Source organism: Phalacrocorax carbo, chromosome 1, assembly GCF_963921805.1.
Source record: "Phalacrocorax carbo chromosome 1, bPhaCar2.1, whole genome shotgun sequence".
NCBI lineage: Eukaryota > Metazoa > Chordata > Aves > Suliformes > Phalacrocoracidae > Phalacrocorax > Phalacrocorax carbo.
Window position 1 is genome coordinate 121,310,686 of NC_087513.1, and position 19,931 is coordinate 121,330,616.

At 45.6% G+C, this 19,931-nt stretch overlaps 1 protein-coding gene across 3 annotated transcripts in view; it reads left to right on the top strand.

Moving 5' to 3' along the window:
* The first annotated feature begins 3,956 nt into the window (after window positions 1–3,956).
* AGPAT3 (1-acylglycerol-3-phosphate O-acyltransferase 3) overlaps window positions 3,957–19,931 on the top strand; it is a 95,346-nt gene continuing 79,371 nt past the window's right edge. For 2 of the 3 annotated variants that reach the window (XM_064472646.1, XM_064472641.1), the window contains exon 1: window positions 3,957–4,054. The gene's annotated coding sequence lies outside the window, so the exon portion shown is untranslated. The remainder of the gene's footprint in view (window positions 4,055–19,931) is intronic. The other variant, XM_064472662.1, reaches the window with a different exon arrangement.

Genomic DNA, 19,931 nt, shown 5'->3' on the forward strand with positions numbered 1-19,931 from the left:
TGATTTCTGACTAACACAGCTTGAGAAACCAGAATGAGATTTGGAGGTGGTGGTGGGGTCTATAGCAGGTGCAATGGCTACAAAAGGGGAACATTTCAAACCCTAGGAGAACTGAACCCCCATTAACATTGAAAAGGCAGTTTCTTCAGGTGGGGAGAAATCTGCTTCCCCTAATTACATGCACGTCCTCAGGAGAATTGGTGAGTGACGATCAATGTAAGGGACTTTCTTTCCAGCAGACCCTGCAGACCTGTTGGGGTGATCTGAAATAACTGCTTTCCTGATGCTCTTAAGTATATTTCAACCATTTTGATGTGTTAAGTGGTTTTTGCTCAATAGAATAGACTAGTAATGCTCTATTTGAAATCTTGCTTTGTGCACATAACAAACACTGCTTCTGCAGAACATCTCATTTTAAGCCTGGGGATGATAATGGATGAATATGAGAACAGCTGCTCTCAGTTTCACTCCAGAGGTGCTGGTCAGCACTCCACAGAGCTCTTTTACCAGCTGAGAAAGAGAAGCTCATGGTTCCACCCCAATTGGCAACCAAGCACCACACGGCCACTCGCTCATCCTCCCCCTGCCCCAGTGGGGTGGGGGAGAGAATCAGGAAAAAAAAAGTAAAACCTGTAGGTTGAGATAAAGACAGTTTAATAGGACAGCAGAGGAAGACAAAATAATAATAGTAGTAGTAATAATGATAAAAGAACATAAAAAACAAGTGATGCGCAATGCAATTGCTCACCACCCACCAACCGATGCCCAGCCAGACGCTGAGCAGTGACTGCCACCCCCCGGCCAACTCCCCCCAGTTTATATACTGAGCATGACATCATATGGTTTGGAATATCCCTTTGGTCAGTTGGGGTCAGCTGTCCTGGCTGTGCCCCCTTCCGGCTTCTTGTGCCCCTGGCAGAGCATGGGGAGCTGGAAAAGTCCTTGACCAGTGTAAGCACTGCTCAGCAACAACTAAACCATTGGTGTGTTATCAACATTATTCTCATATTAAATACAAAGCACAGCACTATGCCAGCTGCTAGGAAGAAAATCAACTCTGTCCCAGCCAAAACCACAACACTTAGAAGCTGAGAAAAAGAAGATGCCATTTGCCAGTAAGATATCAGAACACAGCTGAGCAGAAAGGTGGAAATTAATTTCTTGGTATACTTTATAGGTGCTACCTTTTGGGATTGTTTTTGCACCCTGTTTCTGTGTCCACCATTTTTATTCTCAAACTTTGAATGTTTTTTCTTTCTCTTTTTCTTCTGTATCTGTCTCATGCTAAAATACCCCATGAATGCACCATCCTTTCAGATTTTAGTTTTGATTATTTGACTCTTACATGCACCACACTCTCAGTGGACACGATATGCATGTAAGCACTGTGAAGTAGGACAGCCGGTATATTAAAAAAATAGGGAATTTACACTTTGCTGTAGTTAAAATTCAGGCAGACCAGAAACAGGTCAGGCAACCTTAACTGTCCTCCTGTTAGTGATACAATCTCAAAAGTCTTCTGACGGAAGAAATTATGTCATGCTTTGTTTCTGCAATCAAACCATCATCAGCCACTTCTATTAGAAGCTGAATGAGCTATTTCTTATTTAGAAACAGACTTGTGAGGTATACTAAAAGCTCACACTGAGAAAAAAATGCAAGCTGTACTCTACGCGCATTGTCGTACAAACCCAGAAGTTGCAGCAAAATAAGCTGCAAATAGCTGTGTACTACCAGCATGGGAAATAAAGACAAACAGGAGGCTCAGCACCGGGACCCTTAGAGGAAAACTAAATTGCCTTTGTCCTGCCCCAGTTCTGAGCTATGCAAAGAACCAAGATCACCTGCGATGTTCTCTGAGAAGCCACGGAGGCTGCTGTAATTTATGGCAGCCTACTACAAAGCTACACCAGCACAGGAGACCAGACAAAGACTTTGTGATTGGCCAAGCTGGCATGGGCTGAGCAGCATACATAAGGCTCATCAGAACTGCTGGTAAGAGGCTATGCTGGAGGAGACAGGAAGAGAAAAAGCAGCATATGCATCTGACCTAAGGGCAGGGCCTCTGCCTCATACTAGAACTCACATACAACTGGAAACCAGTACTGAGTTCTGCGACGACTGTAAAAGCACAGCAACTGATTTAAAGGCACTTCAAATAAACACAGAACAGAAATATTTAGATATTACTTTCGTGTACTTCTCTGAAGCAGGTCAAGTTACAATGTTCTGAATATCACATACTGCAGGCAAAAGGGGAATATTTGGAACCTAAATAACTGTTAAAACCACTTTTTTTTTTTTTTTTTTTTAAACGGGTCTCCCTAAGTACTGAGGGTAGTATTTGCTTTACTGTGATGATCCAGAGAGCACTGTGACCGCTGTCTTTCCATGTCCCTGCCTAACACTAGTCTCCTCAAAATCCATATTATGGAACCAAAAAAAAGGAACTGATTTTCAGAGGTAATGAACGTATGCAATCTCGAACAAAAAGCTTTGAGAGTTGCAAGCTCTCATCACCTTGAGAAGCAAAAGCAACTATTCAGAGGCATCAGTAAGGTGTTTGAAGGCTACCACTAGATACTGGCATTGGAAAATGTTGTTTCAATTTTAAAGATTTTATGTAAAAGATTTGTAACTTTCAAGCTTTGACGCTTCCTCATACTGCACCCAAGAAGGGAGAGGAAGGTCTCGCCCATGGGTTATCGCCCATGAAAGAACACCTCACTGAGTTAAATTTCTCTGGCCAGGACAAACGCAGCCGCTGCAGCCCCCACATGCAATCGTGTCACACTCTGAGGACAATGACTAAGACTCCAAACAAAAACGTTATCTTTCAAGACTTATTCTGAAAAAAAACAGACCAAACTTGTATTCCCTTCAATACGTTCGGACCGGCTTCTTTGTGGTACACGCGGAACCACAAAGATCTTATCGGTCTATGGCGCTGTATTTCTTCAAAATCAAATAACCTAGGTGAGGTCCTGCTCCTTTCGTGAAGAGCTTCTTCCACCAAGCCCAGTCCTTCGCAAGGCAGCCCATTTACCGCATGCGGAGCGTCGCCCCTACAGGCGAGACCCCCTGCTTTACCGCTTTCTTCTTCGTTCGGACCCGGGATTATTTCGTTATTTAACAGCGTTACATAGCGGGTTCCTACGTTATGAGAATTTCTGTTATTGATTCCTCACGGTGCCACCGCCGTGTTTCTTCCACACGGATCCCTCCGACCCGAGAGCTTCTCTTACCCCTCCCCGGCGGCCGCCCGCCCGGCGGGGTCCCGGCCCCGCGGGGCGGCGGGGGGCCCCGCACCTCCTCGCCGCGGCGGCCCCGGGGCCCGCTGCCGGGCAGGCGGGAGGACGCAGGCCGCTCTCCCTCAGGACAGCCAGCGGGAACGGGAGCCACGGCTCCGGCCAGCGGCCGTGCCCGGGCGGGCGCCGCTCCCGCCTCGCGGAGGGCCCGGGGGAGCGGGGCCGCGGCGAGGGGCGCGGCGGGCGGGAGCGGCGGCGCCCCCTGGCGGCCGCCCCGCGCTATGGGGGGGGCGCAAGCGGCGGCTGGGCGAGGTGCGGGCGGCTTCGCCGCATCGCGTCCCGGTGCGGGGCGGTGCGGCGAGAGCGGCCGGCGGGGGTCCCGCCGCGCTGGCCGGGCCGGGGCAGGGCGGGAGGAACGAACGGCGGCCGCCCCCGCTGTCTGACCCGACCTTCCCCCTCGCCTCCTCCGCCGCCCGGCTCTCCTGCCCCCAGCGGCCCGGGAGGAACTGAACCATCGCCGCACAGGAAGTAGCGGCTGCGGGGAGCAGCGGCGGCGACAGCTGGGGCTGCTGCACTCAATGAGCGAGGCTCCCGCAGCCGCCGCCGCCCGCCCCGCTCGCCCCTTCCCCGCCTCCCGAGGGCAGCGGCGCCGAGCCAGCCTGCCGCCGCCGCCGGGGGGGCACCGCGGACAGCAGCAGGCGGAGGCGGGCAAGGCCGCCCGCCCCGGAGCCGGAGGCTGAGGCGGGTAGAAGCAGCTCCGGTTTTTCCCGAGGAGGAGGAGGAGGAGGCGGCGGCGGGGACTGCAGGTTGGTGCCGGGCTGCGGGGGGAAGGCGGGCGGCGGACCCTACCCACGCCACGCCACGCCACCCCGCGCCGCGCCGTGCTGCCCCTGCGCCGCCGGGGCAGCGCCCCCCGCCTCGGTGCTCCCGCGGGCGGCGGCGGCTCCACCGGGCGACCCTCTCGAAAGGCCCCAGCGCGCCGCCCCCCGCTGCGGCGGCGGCAGGAGGAGCCGCGCCGGGCCCCCTCGGTCCGGCGGTGCCGGTGCCACCGGTAGGCGCAGCCCTTTGTGAGCCGACGGGCGGGGGGGTGCCGGCCAGGCCGGGCCCGGCGGCGGGGGGTACCGGGGGTGGGGGTGGGGTGCGGTGCGGGGAAGGGCACAATGGTCCCGCCGGCGCGGCCGGGGGCCCCGGCTGAAATGCATCCTCCCCGCCCGGGTGAGATGGACGCCCTCCCGGGGGGCGCGGAGCGAAGGAGGCGCAGGCTGGCGGCTCGCTGCTGGGTGGGTGGCAGCTGGCCTCTGTGGGGAGGGGGGGAGGGATGGGGGAGGGATGGATGGATGGGTGAAAAGTGGGAGATCGGTTTAAAACAAACAAACAAACGAGAAAAAGAAGGAAAGCCTGTTTCTAAAGAGCCAGGCTGTACCTGGGTGCAGGGCTTGCGAGTGCAAGATGGAGAAGAGCAAACCCAGTTGGTCTGAGACCAGCAACCAAATCGGATGCTGTTGTGCCTGGATTCTGTTCGGATGATGCTGATGGATTTAATGAGCTGCCCACCTAATGTGTAGGCTTCTAAATCAATAAGCAGGTTAATTATCTCTTTATAGCTTTTAATACATTGTATTCTAAGGGAACTTTTGTGTTCAGACTTTTACCTACTTGATGCCTCACTTGTATATTCTTCCCCTCCAGTATTTTTTCCTCTTTGAATCTTCATCTCTCCTCCTTGATTCGGTAGAGAGCAGGTGCGGAACGAGAAAGGAAAGCGGCAGAGTTTGCAGTAATCTTGCAGCTCCTTCTTCAAACAATAATAATCTCATTAGCTCACCGTGTTATCAGACTCATTAATTTCAAGTCCAAAATAAACTTCGCGGCCTTTGCCCCTCTCCCGCTCTAAGGGAAATAGGCTGGAGGCCAAGAGCGCGTGTTTGCCATCGGTGAATTGCTGATACGTACAAGCATGTTTGGGAGTAAGGCGGTAAGCTCTCCACTTGTCTCGGCAGTGCTCCTTTCACAGTGACGTTCTTCACTTGAGGCTCTTTGCTTGAACTACGGGTGGTTTGAGTGAAGTTCAGCATAATCACAGATAGGTATGTGTATTTTTTTTTTCCCCAAGCTTGATTCTACGAGCAGTAAAACCTGTACAGCTTCCATTCACTTTCTTTCAAGACGGCAGCTGTATATGAGATGATGAAGTTAAATGGAGTTGTTCTTGTAACCTGCAATGAACTTGCTCTGCTGAGGTGAGCATTGGGCTGTTACAGAGCTCCTCGTGCCATGAGGATTTTAAGCATAAATATTGTGGTCTTTCCTGTAAATTTCACAGGAGCCTTGGGTTTTGGTTCCCGTCTGTGTACTCTAGTGTTCTTCCCCTTCACGCCTACTGTTACGGAACCTTTGCGATTAAAATCACGTGCATTCCGTTCAATACCTTTTTTCAACCTTTTTTTAAGGGCAATCTTACATACTCTAAGAAAATCTCATTACCCCTCTCTTTCTCGATTCCCACCTTCACCTTTGTACCACTGTACACACACTTAATTGGAGAAAGCAGGATAGAGAACAGTTGGTCTCCAAATATAGCTTGAATTCAACAAGCACAGGAAAAACACCTGACCAGATTGTCCCTGCTGAGCACGATTAAAATGGCAGGGCTACTTATCAAAACTTTGTACTGCAGTTTCACAACACATTGCAGACAGCTCAGTTGAGGATGCGGGAGCTGTACCTCAACAGGGCTGAAAAAAGAATGGGCTTTAGTTGAGGTAATGTTGGAGAGAAGTAAGGAAGCTATTTCCTCTTCCCAGTGTGATTTCTTTTATCTCTGAAGAGATGCGTTAACAAACAGGACAAAATTCCGCTTACGATTACAGGGAACTCTACTAGCACAAAGTGTATGTTCTCTTCGCAGCCAGAGCCAAAGCTTTCTGCCCTGTGTTAATCTTCTTACAAAATGAAACTATGGCATAGTCCTGCACTAACTTAATTTTTTTTTCTTTCTGCCCCTGTTTGCAGAAAGATGCATTGTTTTCAAATCCTAAATGGTGTTTTGTTTACTTACAAAAATGTTATGGAATAATTGGATTTGAGGCTTACATTTTGTGGGGAACTGGTGTGAATAAAGTATTGCTGTTAACTCTAATGAGTTCACCTATACTAAATTTATGATAGCCATAAATTACGGTAGGCTGCTTCTATGCTTTATACAAATACAAAAAGCCCCAAGAAAGGTTGCATTCAGTCTCACTCCTTTGGCTTATTAGAACATAATTCTTGATAGGAATCACCAAGATACTGACAAAGAAACTTAATTATCATCTGTAATAGCTAAAAATGTCCTATTCTTTCACTGGGTTTTTTTAGTGTTAATACTGAGTGTTGGTGCATGCGTATTAGTCTGTTTATAGTCAGTGCCTGAACAAAGAACAGGTGACTAGGCAATGGGTACCCTTAATATTACAAGATAAAGAACAAAAGAAATGACAAAAAGCAAAGGGAACCCAAAATTTCGTTGTATCTCAGACTGTTCAACCACCTTCTGGTGCAGAGCCCCTAATAATAAGGATTCGCTGCCTACACTTGCGTTTCAGGCTAAGACCAGGGAACGTTTTTTCTGTGGGTAGTTCTTAATAAGTAATCGATACCATCTTTTTTAAGTAAAACTAAAAGGAAGGGAATGGAGAGGCATTAGAAGGCGTTATCCAAATTTCTTGTTTACCTATGATATTAACCAACATAAAATGAGAAAAAGAAGCACTAATCCCAAGGCCTCTGCCACATGCGTGATGAAGATACTTTAAAAAGTGTTACATTAAAATCAATCTGTCATCTGATACGTGACCACGACAGGATTCCAGGATTGAGTTAGCACCTAAGCTGGGGGCTGATTATCACTAGGGCACAGGCACCTATAAGTAAAATCAGGATAATCTAGGAAGTGTTTTAATTTGTTGGTGCACCAAACCAATAACCTCTGCTTCCTGTTTTGGTTTACTAATTGCAGAAGTCCAAATTTCAAATGGCTAAAAAGGAAACATACATATACCTTTTTTTTTTTTTTTTTTTTTTACGGACCTTAAATCGATGGATACTTATGATTTACCTGTAAAATTTCCTCGTGCCTTCGATTCTGGTCGCGTTTAGGAGCATGCGAGACGTGACAGTGATGAGAAGCTGGGCACTTAGAGCTGCTACACACACGTCATCGCAAAAATGAAAGACATGCTTGTCTGTCTTGTAAAGACTGATCTGTGGGCGCTGCCTTTGGATGTGGTACTTCACAACAGCACCTCCTTCTGCTGTGTCTTCGTCTGTAGCTGTCTAACCTTGCACGGGTTAGCATAACCATGTGGTTTAGTAGACAGGATGTTCATCTTGGGGAGCAGGAGGCTTGGGTTCTTGTCCTTGTCCAAATGAGTATTTGGTGATGTAAAAAGGAACCAAGAGCCACAGTGACTCATTTTCTGTCTGTAAAACTATGAAAAACCCATACAGTTTTAGTAGGAAAGGGCAGTGACTGGCTGTGCCAGGGTACCCTGGTACATTACCAAGGAAGTGCTGGGTGAAGGTTATGATACCTTCCAGGGAAAAGGCAAGGAAAGCTGTATAGAAATGAGGTACAGCTCAAACTATGTGAGGATGCTGCCCGTCAAACTCATGGGCAAAGGAGCCAATCAGCCTCACCTTTCTGTTGAATGCCTGTGTTTTATGAGGGGGTCGGTATAGTCTTGGCACCCTGAACTTTCCCCTAAAGTTTTTGATCTCTACCAGTCATAAACCTGAGGAAAGCTGGGATTGATGGTACATCTGCTTGCTGTGTGCTATTGGTAAATCAGCCCAGCTGCTCATGTTGGCTTTTTTTTTTTTTATTCTCCTGTCTTTACTATTCTTGGGCACGCAACTTTCTCAGTGCATTTTCTAGGGAGAGCAGGCATGTAATTTTGGGCTGCCAATTCCCTTGGGAATCAGGGAACTTGAGACTGGCTTTGTAAGGCTTGTTACTGCAATGCTGTATTTTTGGAGGAAAGCTAGGATGAAATAAAGGCGAGAAGAAGCTTTCTGTCACATCTTGCATGGGGAATGAAAGCTGGTGTACTGACTAGTCCTAATACTGTTGTTTGTCTTGCAGTAGTATCAATAATGTGGTGTTTTCTTTCCAAACAGAAGTTGTGGTCTATGTCCCAAAAAGCTTAAAGATCCTTTGAAGCTTTGTGTAGTGGAAATGGTAGGTGTCTCGGACAGATCAGGTTCCTCTCTGGGTACAAGCTTGTTGCCTAATTGTGATTTCCACGGTAGTTTGAGACTGCTTGAACCACCCCCCCTCCCCCGTTTGTCCTTGAAGTAGGTGTTGAGCTCCCTATGTTTTATGAGAATGAAGGGGCACAAAGATTCCTTAGACATCTGGAGCGACCCACTAGAAATTTTCCTTACAGAAGTGGTGGATCTCAGTGTATGGCAGAACACTTAGTATCCAATTCCTAGTCTGTATTTGTGTATTCATGGGAAAAAACCTGTTTAAAACCTTTACAATGTTTCTGCGTCAGTGTTAAGAGCTCTTTAATGGTCAGGAGTAAGCGGTATGACATTGGCCTCTTTCTGTGTGTAGCACCTCTTCTCCATGCAGACAGAATTTCTCATTTACTGTAAAGGAAAAGGGATTTCAGGGAAATTTTTAGTTGCCTCCCGCTCCCCCCTTCCCCCCCCACCCCTTGTTGTTCTTGTACATTAGCATTACTGAGGTAATTATAGTGTGTGTGTTAGGAGCCCTGACAGCCTAAACTGAGTTCTTTGTCAAAAATACAATGTTTCCCTTAATTAAGAAAGACTGGAAACAGCACCTGAATCTATTAATTAAATAGTCAAAGCTGATATCTGTTTAGGATATAGTAATAAGCAAACCAAAATACATTTCTGACTAACATGCTGCCCAGAGTAATGAGCTTCTGTGATGCCTTTTTGTGGAGAAAAATAATATATTGGTGCTGCAACTGTCACACACGCACGGTCATGCAAAATTCATGTGAGATCTTTCCAAGTGCTATGGTACTCAGAACAATAGCCACTATTTCTTCTTCAAAGCTTTCCAGAGATGTTAAATAATCCTTGTGACAACCCTATGAAGTGACTATTGTAGTAAGTTTTTATGGATGGCAAACAATTAATCGGCATTGTTTCCAGCTGTACTGCCAAAGTGGGATTTTCAAAGTTGCTTGCTGCTAAAACTTGTGGGTGGGTGAGCGTGTCTTTCTGCCTCTTCTGCTAGCTGTGCTGATGAAAAGGTTTTGCAGATACAGTGGTTGTGAGCATGCAGGTGCGTACATCAGGCTGGACCCTTTGTATCCTCATAAAGGATGAATTTAGCTTGTTCTAAAGTATTCTGCCCATGTTACTGGCATCACTTCTTGGAGGAGAGATGTGCAGAGCTGTTGCCTGTGCTGATGTCTGTAAAGTTTGTCTGCATGTGAAAGTTGAGTTGTTCAGACTGACTTCAGGGCACAAGTTTGCTAATTTGTGGGATGAAGTCCTTGTCAGTCTCTTCTCGGCAGGCTCTTGCCAGGCTGGCCTTGCTCAGGATTATGAATTGGCTTGAGGTTGGACTCCTAACTCCCTTGGATCCGAAAAGGCTTCAAACTCAGCTGTTTCCTCTGCTATGTGAACAATGGCGGTATCTGCAAGCTGAAGGAGGTCTGGATAACCAGGATGTAAGTTCTTGTTCAGGTCAGACCAGTATTGCTGCTTTTCTTCGCAGCCTGGCTTTGGTTGCTGAGATATGCGTGCGTCGTCTTCTCCTCCACCAGCTCTGCCTGCTGCCCTTCCAGGAGTTATAAATGCCACAGCAGATGGCTTGGGGAGGCAGTGTCTCTAATTACTGTCGCAAGATTTGCCTAAGCTTGACTCTGTGCAAAGAATGCTTTTTTTTTTCCCCCTGGAGATTCCAAGTTATCGGTACTTCAAATGCAGATTTGGTCTTTTCAGGGGAACAGGGTGGTGGAAACGCGTGCATTCTGTGCTGGTTCAAAACCAGCCTGTCTTTCGTCTTAATGTAATTTATATGATGGTTTAGTGTTATCAGTTTTCAGTCTCCCGCTGGGTCAGCTTTCAGGTTCCTGGTAGTGATAAAGGCTAGACTGCTTATGGACCCGAATTTTGATAATGGTTGACACACCATTAAATAACACAGCTATAATCAGTTTATTTCATAAAGGTAGGTTTTTAAACCCATTAGCCTGACTGGTAGCCTTCCATCAGGTTTCAGTGTGAATGTTGTTCCTCTTCCTGGCTGAGCAGAGATGAGCAGCTATATGGTTGACACATGCATCTTTAATGCCTAATGCAAGCATTCATCTCCCAGTGGCAGTTGTGATTGATTGAGCCAATGTTTCACTGCACAGTGTGTACTTTTCCGTGGGCCCCTTTGCTTCAAATGCCTTCCTGCAGTCTTGGGCTCTCTACCAGCATGTCTGAGCTGAACTTCTCCTCTTGCATCCATCTAATGCCTATAGCCCTTGGGTTATTAACCATAGAGCCAGCCTCTGCTTTAAGTTTGAGTTGCAAGAGGGCTGAAACCAAAGAGAAAGGCAGGCTTTAATTTCTCGAGGTCAGCGAAGATATTGTGACCCAAACCACCCAGGCCCGCTGAGCAGTGTTGTTTTTCCTTCTGGTGGTCACGGCAGAGGGTGACACCTCTGGTTCCTCCGACAGCTTCCTGGGGTTGCTCACAGTACAGAGGGTTGGAGCCCCTCTCTTCCTAGGGAACATGAGGCTCTTGTCTCTATTTCAAGGATTTTTTTTTTTTTTATTAATTCACTTTGCCTGTAAAGTACCTTTGGCTAAAATTATAAGCAGCAGTGGGAATTTGGGCCAGATTCCCGATCCTTACCGGTCCCCCCCTTCCAGTGAAATATTCTCATTACTGGGACCATGGGATTGAGGAGGCTCTTGGTATTTTGTGTTTTGAGGTTTTTATCTTGTCTTTTGCTTTCCTCGACAACCCATGGCAGGGGGACAGTGCTATCCCTTTTGGCAGTCTCTGCTCATAACTAACCCTTCTGAAACTTGTACATGTTTTCCACATTGAATTCGTGTGCGGTATCACTCTTATCTGTGGAGAGGACAACTGTAGTAGTTGTGTTTCATATATAGCTAGTGCTGCCATAAGGATGTTTACATGATCTCTCCTAAGAATTGAGAATGCTTAATCTGAAATATGATGTACCTTGAGTAATTCAGTTTGCCTTTTGTTGTCTCAAGTTGAATTGTTTTTGATGGTGGAAACTGAACCAGCTAGCTTAACTCTCCAGTTGCATTTTCCCCAATGTCTTTCTGTGATGGTACAAGACCTATCACTGCCAAATGCTGCTGGATTGCTTTCAGGCTTTCGTGCCCAAATACTCATCAGAAAGCACTCAACGAGCCCCCCGCCCCTGCCGCTGTGAAAGGACAGAGTTTGCATTCATTTTCTAACAACCTTCCAGTATGTCTTAAGCTGAACTGCGAAGGCAGTGGCGCTGCTTCTACCTTGAAGTGCCTTGGCTGCAATAGCTAGGCACTGGGAGGTAAGGCAGCAGCAGGGTTGTGATATGCTTGTCCGGGTCCTCTGCTCTTCCCTGGCCATTGTTTGCTGGCTGCTGACGGCGATATGTTGTGAGATGGGGTGGACCTTGGCTCTGACCTGGTACGGACATGCTTGTTTGCTGCCAGGGTCCTGCTCAGGCCTAGAGAAGGCATTCAGCCTTGCATTTGAAATGGAAACTTTGAAGCAATGCCATTTTTTAACCAGCTTGCTTGTTGCAGCTGTAGCTGTGGCTGTGAATTGAGGACTATAACTTAATTCATGGGAAAGGTTTTTGGAGCAAATAGTCTTAGAATGAAGATGTGTCTGTTAAACACATATGTATGGTATTAGATGTATACTGCTAGCAAGCTCTCCTGAGTGCAGCTGTGCCTATACCAAAGCCCTCTTGATGGTACTTGTCTTTTTTTAATTTATAAGCTTTTGCTAGCAACTTACCAATATGGAAATAAGGTTTACTGGCTGAGAAGTTTCATTTCAGTCTGTACAATAGGTGGTTTTTTTTAATGGTATGCTCCAGGACACTGCTGGAGTAGCATATTGGCTTTTCAGTAGTAATATCATGCTGGACAAAGAGAGCTGACTGAAGTAGTGGTGATATTAAAGGGTATTTTATGTAGTAGCTTGGAAAGCGGGTTTTGTAGCTTTCCGGGATCCAAAGGTATCACTAGCTTTACTGGGAGATAACAAGTTTCTGTGTTTTGCTGCTTACCTGATGAACTGGCATTCAGAGCATAGTCTTGGTTATATTTCACAGTAAAAACCACATAGACAGTGTTCATCGTCACTGAAATAACAGGACCTGCTGTATGCAACCCACTATGAGCCTTACCTCATTCAGGTAATGTGCCTGTACCTTTCTTTATGGCAAAAGAAAGTGGTATAATCCTTTCCTTTCTTTTTCTCTTGCATTTTTTGGGGGTGTCAATTTTTTATGTCCTAAACCTTAAACGTTTTCTACAGATGCAGTGATCTCAGCATTTGTAAAGCACCCATATGGCAGGTCTTCTTTGAAGGTTGAACCTTTGGTTTTCTTTCAAGGCATTATGGGTGGAAAGGCAGTACTTGGCATCCACCTGCACTAATTCTTCTGCCACCAATTCAAAAGCCATCTTGATGGATCCTAAAGGAAGCTATGAACTACTGGGAAGGATTATCTATGGAAAACTTGGCTTGCTGGGCCTGAGAAAGGCAGAGGATGTGTTTTTGTATGAGGGAAACGGGCAGAAGCTTTACTGCACCTGGTGTTGCATTTGACATTAGCGCTAGTTGCTCTCCACACTTGCTGCTGCTGCAAAGGAAGGCACATCTACTGAGGACATAGCTGGGTTTATAATGGCAGAGTGAAGACTTATTTTTCAGTGAAGAAACATCCAAAAAGAATGTGGGTTTCAGATTGGTTTAATGAGCATTTCCTTAGTTGATTTATTTTAATAAAACTTGCCTAGATGGCTTTTTTAATTGAATATTTAGCAAGTTGAAAGCAGGCATTTTACTGTCTCTCTTTAATTTGTGCTGATACGTGGTTTAGCATAATTATTTTTTAATCTCCTTTTTAAAAGTATGGTGCCCTCATCCTCTTGACCCTTCTCCTTCAAGAAAAAGTGGATTTAATTTGTTTGCAGAGAAATGTCTACTGTATCACTGCTCTGTGACAAGGAGGTGTGTGGGACGGGTGGGCTTGGTGACAAAATTGCTGCCTTTTAAAGTGATGGGTTCAAGCCATAAAGCTTTAAGAATGGTCTGAAGCATACTGTGGTGTTTGTAAGCCCCTTTTCTGAACCTCATGAATTCAGTTCTAAATATGAACGTTGTAGCATTACGCAGATGCTTTGGTTTTACTGGGTGACCTAAAATAACCACCTTACAGCTTTCTTCCCTCCCCCCCGCCCCGGCTCCTCCAGCAGGCCTGTCCTTTTCTTGATCAGCATTAACTTTCCTGAGAGCTGGGTCCCTAAAGAGGGAACAGAGCCATATTCTTTTGTGTTCAGGTTTCTGCCTGATCCAGTGTGGGGAGTAGTGGAATAGTGGAGTACTCCTGGGTGGGAGTATTTTGTCACAGGGCAGATAAAACTGGCTGCTTACCTCCCATCTAGTTGGCTCCTTGCTCCTTCCCAGTGCAGTAGGAATATCAACACTGAAAAAAGGTTGGCAGCATCTTTTCTAGTGGGATTGTAGTTTAGTCTGGAAGGGAGGAGTCCATTTGCTGGTACTCTTAATCCCTCTCTTTGAATAAGATCAACCACAGCAGTCTCAATTTTTGGATATCATTGCCTAAATTTCTTTGTGACTCTGTACTTATGCTGGAGTCTCTTCTTTAATGCTATTCATTAACACAGCTAGGTTGGCAAAACATCTAAGGGGAAAGAAAGCCCTAGGCTTGCCTGTATTCCTACCAAATACATGTTTGGATACTAACCAAAAGTCTAGTTCTTCCACTTAGCAGTTTGCAAACTTGAACATGAGTCAGTCTCAGGTGGTTGCAAAAAAAAAAAAAAACAACAACAACCCCAAACCCTTCCTTTCTCTCTGGCCCCAAAAGAAAAAAGCAAGCACACTAGATGGGGATACACGCACACTCCTGCCAAATGGTTCTACTAAGCATGGGCTATGGCATGCAACTGAAGGCATCACCTTTTAAGAAACACCTTTTCCTGCAGACAAAGTTGTAGGAAAACTTGATTGAAAAAATTCATAAGTATGTCTAGAGAACATTACCAAAAGGAAGGCTTACAGAATGAAGGTTGCTCTACATGGAGAACACCTGAAAGCCTGCTGCAGGAGGAGAAGGGAGTGAACCGCTTTCTGTGCCCACTGTAGAGAGGACAAGTAGTTATGGATTTAAGTTGCAGAAGGGAGAGCTGGAAAGCTTTGGAAAAAGCTTTTCATTGCCAAACGGGAGTTATGAAATCTCTGTTGCTGGAAAGAATTCAAAAAGAAAAGATCCCAGCAGATGCCTGTGGGAAGGGTTGGGGTTTGGTGCTCCTGCACTGGGGACCAGAGTACTGGCTCCCTGGTGGGAAATGCACCCTTGCAGCCTTATGAGATGTGGGCAAGGGGCAGGGAGGAGCCAAAGAATGTAAGTTCTGGCTGTCCCTGCTCATCCTTTATGTTTCTGTGAAAAAACAAAACAAAACAAAAACCCAGGGTGGGGGGCAAGAAACCAGCGTTCATGATAGAGAAGTTAAAGGTGATGAAGAAGCTTAGCTGTCAAAGATTGGGGACAGCCGGTGACCTCAAAATCCTCTTCAGCTGCGCACATGCAATATTATTTTGGTAGAGACTCATGGTCCAAGCCTGCTCTGCTCTAGGAGCCTTGCGTGCTGTGAATTCCAGCACAGGGCAATGCTGATCAATCTGTGCATCGGACTGAATGACCCCGGGAAGGGTATTGGTATTTTCTGTGAAGGGGTCCTTTTAATTAGTGGCTGCTTCATATCTCCCTCTTCAAGTGTGAAAATGATTCACTTGCGGTCCACATTTGTTCCATGCAGAAGGTGGAGCAAAGCCTTGAGGATGTTGATTTTACAGATCAGCCTCAAACTGGAGCCTGAACCCAACTACCGCAAAGACTGTGGTGCTCATTTCCTTTGGCTTGCTATTTGTCAGCCATTCAGCTCTCAGTGAGTTTCTGTGGCACAGAATTAATTCCTGACGACCAGCCAAAGTACCTTAGGGTTGCTCTGGCCAGAAGTGGTAACTGCCAGCAACGCGTGGAGGGCACTAAACAAAAGCTGAAAGGCTGGGTAAACCTCATTCAGAAGCTAGCTGGTATGTGCCCGCAGAATTTCAATGCAAGCACGGGCTCTCTCTACAACAGAGTACTGCTTGCTTTTTTGGTGTTACAGACATTGCACGAAGCTGGTGGGTGCTGAAGTAGTTTTGCAGAATGATAGGCAATGAATTAAAATCTGAGTCAAATTCCTGGCTCCCTGTACTGGCAAATGCTTTGCTAGCAAGTATTAGAGATGAAGTACCAGAAAATTTATGGACTGCGATGGTCTGTCACTCTGTACGGACAGAGAAGAAATACCATCCAGCTTCCTGAAATGCTTTCTTTTATATGTAGTGCGCCTAAAATTGTTTGGCAGGACATATGGTCTTTGCATGTTGGTAAAACACAGGCGATCTAGGATGCTGCACACAGGGAACTTGTTCTTTGAGGTCTCTCCCCAGCAATGGCCAGTGCCGAACCTCGGCAGTGCTGAGCTGTCATCAACTGTGTCTGAAAAACTGAGCAGAAGTGTGTATATCTTTAATATAAATGAGCCACAATTTGCCTCCTTATGACCACGAGGAACTTCAGTCTTCTGTCGCTGACTATGGAGCATGTGCCTAGGTAGGAGAGACAGAACTAAGATAAATTGAGTTTCTATTGAATGACTCAGTAGCTGTTGGGGGAATTTGTAATGCGCTGCTTTTTAAAATGCCATATGCTCTTTTGAGAGGGGAGCCCTGCTGTGTTTCTGCCTTAATTCCAGAACAACGTTAAAATGGGATTCTGTATGTTGGAAGCATTTTGGATGTTAATTTGGTGCATGCACCCTGTATCTTGGAAGACACTGTCTTTTGCAGATAATGTAATATTTGGAGTTCACAAATCTGGTGTAATCCGGTAGAATTACTCCTATGAGAGAGGATATAAACAGCAGAGGGTGAGTACCTGTACTTTGCAATACACGTTTGCTCTGGCTAGCCAGTGAGTCCTCATTAGCTATGTGCTTCTAAAGCTGAGAATAATTGTTACACAAATTAAAAAGTTACTGCAGTGATACAGGCCCTCTCTGCAGGGGTGTCTGTCCAACAGCAACTGTGCGTAACAGGTTCCTGCAGCGCCAAGCACGTGCAACTAGGTAACAAAGTGGGGATTTTTTGCCCCACCGAGTCTTTTGCTTGAAACTTTAACTTGCAGATCTTCTCTAGAAGAGGGTGGATCTTCTCAGACAGGTGAATTTGTGCATCTCCAACTTACCTTGATCTCGTGCTGTAATTTTCTCTTGTTCACCACCTCCTCTTCTTCCTCGTTTCGTCCTACTTCTTGTGAGTTTTGTCAGGGCTCTTTTTTAAGCATTTGATTCAGTTGCCAAATTACAGTAATGAAGAAGGTAAGTTTAATGCTGCGTTGCATGGTAGATGAAGTAATTGTACTAGCAACGCTTAATCTTTGTGTATTTCATTTTTGTACTTCCAGTGTAATTAGATCAGGTTTTCTTTATTGTACCTCTAACCATTTTTCTTCTGTACTAAACATACCTGGGGAAGGGAGGGGAAAGAGGAGGAACATGAAGGGAGTGAAGAGGGCTTTTAACTATCCCTGGGTTTTCTTAGATGTACGTTTACGTAAGTGTCTCTGTCTCAGGTGGGGGCTGCGGTTCTTGTCTCTCAAGCCCGTCGTGTACATAGCCAGCAGATCTGCATGTAACAGTAACCTGAGTTCCATGTTTGGGTAGATGCTGCCATTATTTCGGCTATGAATTAAGCTCGTGGGTTTTTTGGAAGGGGTCTTGGCTGAAACAGAGGAGGGTGTGAGGAGAGGTGCTGGAGGGGACTGTTGCAGGTTCGTCAGTTCAAGCCATTGCTTTCTGGGACTCCATGTTGCCTGCTTTGCTCCAAATTCCTACAGTGCATCTCTCCTGGCCTTGCTTACTGCTTCCCAGGACCTGTCTTTTAGACCCTGAATTTGCTCTTTTTCAAATTCTACTTCCTCCACCATGAACTCATGGAGCTGTTTCTGCTGCTTCCTTCCCCCTGTACCCGGCTGCTTTATCAGAAGGTGAGAGGCGAGCAGTGTTCTCTGGAGGGCTCTCACAGGCATTTAAGAGCTGCTGCCCATTTTTTAGGATGGCAATATCTCTTCTTTTTCTCAGGAGTCCTAGTTTGCTGCTTCAGGTCTGGATGCAATCCTAATTTATGTAGAGATCCTGTTTTAAGACTTGTTCAGATGTGAGCACAGACAGCTTTGAAGTTCTTGCAATGGAAATGATAGTTTCTCTGCATGGAGGGAGCTGTGTAAGCTTGCTGAAGACCCTGGTTATATTGGCCAGTTCTTGACTGCAGCCTTTTTAGTTGTTTGGTGAGAGGTTATTTGGGGAAGGGGACTGTATGATCGGGTCAAAAATCAAACTTAAGCCAAGGCTGATGATTTTGAGTGGGTATGTTTTGGTTACTGGATATTGCTCACGAGAGAAGTTGGAAGAACTGAAGTGCTCAAACTGATTTTTACAAGTGGTATTTCCTGTTGGCAATTTGTGGCTTTCCTGACATGGCTTCATTTCAGATTCCTGAAGACTAACTTCTGTTTTGTATTTTGTTTCTGTTTTTGCATTTGTACTTTTGTCTAACAGAAATGCTTTAGTGAAAGTAATAAAGCCCAAAGGGGAACAAAACCATTTCCTTTTGGCTTAGTGTGGTTTTTTCCCCCTATATATCAGCTATAGCTACGTTTTGTTTTGACCTATTTCATTGCTGGTATTAATCTGAAATTTTAAGTTCTGCAAATGAGCAGTATAAACTTAATAAAACACTCAGGTAAGATAAGGTGGAGTACTTGGAGCTTAAGCCATACTTAAGTCACCTTTGTTCATAGTATCGTGGTTCACATCAGCAATCGCAGTGGTCTTGGAGAACAGGGTAGCAGCTCTGTGCAGGTAGAAAACACTTCCTGAAAGTGTGTTTATCAGGTAGCTAATGTCTATAGTTAATGTCTTTTGATACCTAAAAACATTTATTGAGTTCATAATATATGCTCTTTCATAGTGGAGCCTGATTTTGCTCTTCTTTTAATAAAAAGAAACTGCCATGATCTCTCACAAAGTGATGGTGGGAAATAGTGTTGTAAATCCCTTGATGTGTTGTGAAAGCCTAGTCCTTTCAAGCTGCCATCTTCCATTTGCTTTCTGTGCAGCTCAGTTTTTAGTGTGTGCTCTTCCACTTGCAGTCGCTATTCTCAAAAGTTTCTTCAGTTAATTGTCAGACCGATACCATGCAAAGTATTACACATATTTACTCTGAGAAAGCAGTTTTCTCTCCTGCACGTGGAAATTGTGTGGCCATCCACCAAATGAACTGGCTTGAAGGGGTAGGATGGAGGGACTGGGCTGATTCTGATTCCGGTTGTAATCTTCTCCGCTTCTCTGCTGTAGAGACTAATGGGGTGACTCAGGTATCTGGACATCTAACGTCACTTTAGGCACCCTAGGCTATTTCTCCTGGACTAGAGGCACCACTCTCAAAGGGTATAGGTTTCCCAATGGTCTGGTGTCACGTCTGCCAGTCCGACATGTACCTTGGAAACAGCCTGTGTTTAGAAACCTAGATCTCTTCCATAACTGTTGGTAAGCATTTCAAGGAACAATTTTTTTAATGCCTGTTAACCTAGAAGCCTTCATAACTAATGGATCTTTCCTCAAATCTCAGTTGTCTTTTCACCTTCCTGCCTCAGTGTTTGTCTGTGTTTAAAGCCAAAACCCTCAGGTGCCAATAAGCAAACACACACATACATAAGTGTGAGTTCAGTTTGAGATTATTTGACTCTCGTGAAGATGTAATTGCATTGCTATAAAACTTTTAAAAGTTGCCCTGAAATGAAGATTTCAGAGTAATCTATAATAAAGGAATGTTCCGTGGGTTCAACATTGCAAAAATGCAGATGTCTAAGCTTATGACTAGTGTGCCTTCAAAGATACAACCTTATGGGACTGCGAGTGCTGTAAACCTTTAGAAGACATGCAGATGTGGCGCTTAGGGACATAGTTTAGTGGTGGACTTGGCAGCGCTAGGTTAACGGTTTGACCTGATGATCTTAAAGGTCTTTTTCCAACCTAAACGAGTCTATGATTCTGTGATTTTCACTGTTGGCAGGATCAAGAATTTTATTATGCATTAAATCGTTTCTAAGCAGCTGACCAAAGTAGTGTCATATTGTTTGCTTTCTTCCTGGTTCCTGGCCACAGTGTCATACTCATTTTAATGAAATAGCGTGCCTCTGCTATGATGAAAGCAAAATGAATAAGGTAGTGAATGGACTGGTATGGTGAGATTTGTCGTGTGTGTGTGTGTCCCGTTTCCCACTGACCTTTAGCACAGTACTTCCAAACTAATAAATACAGTGGAAC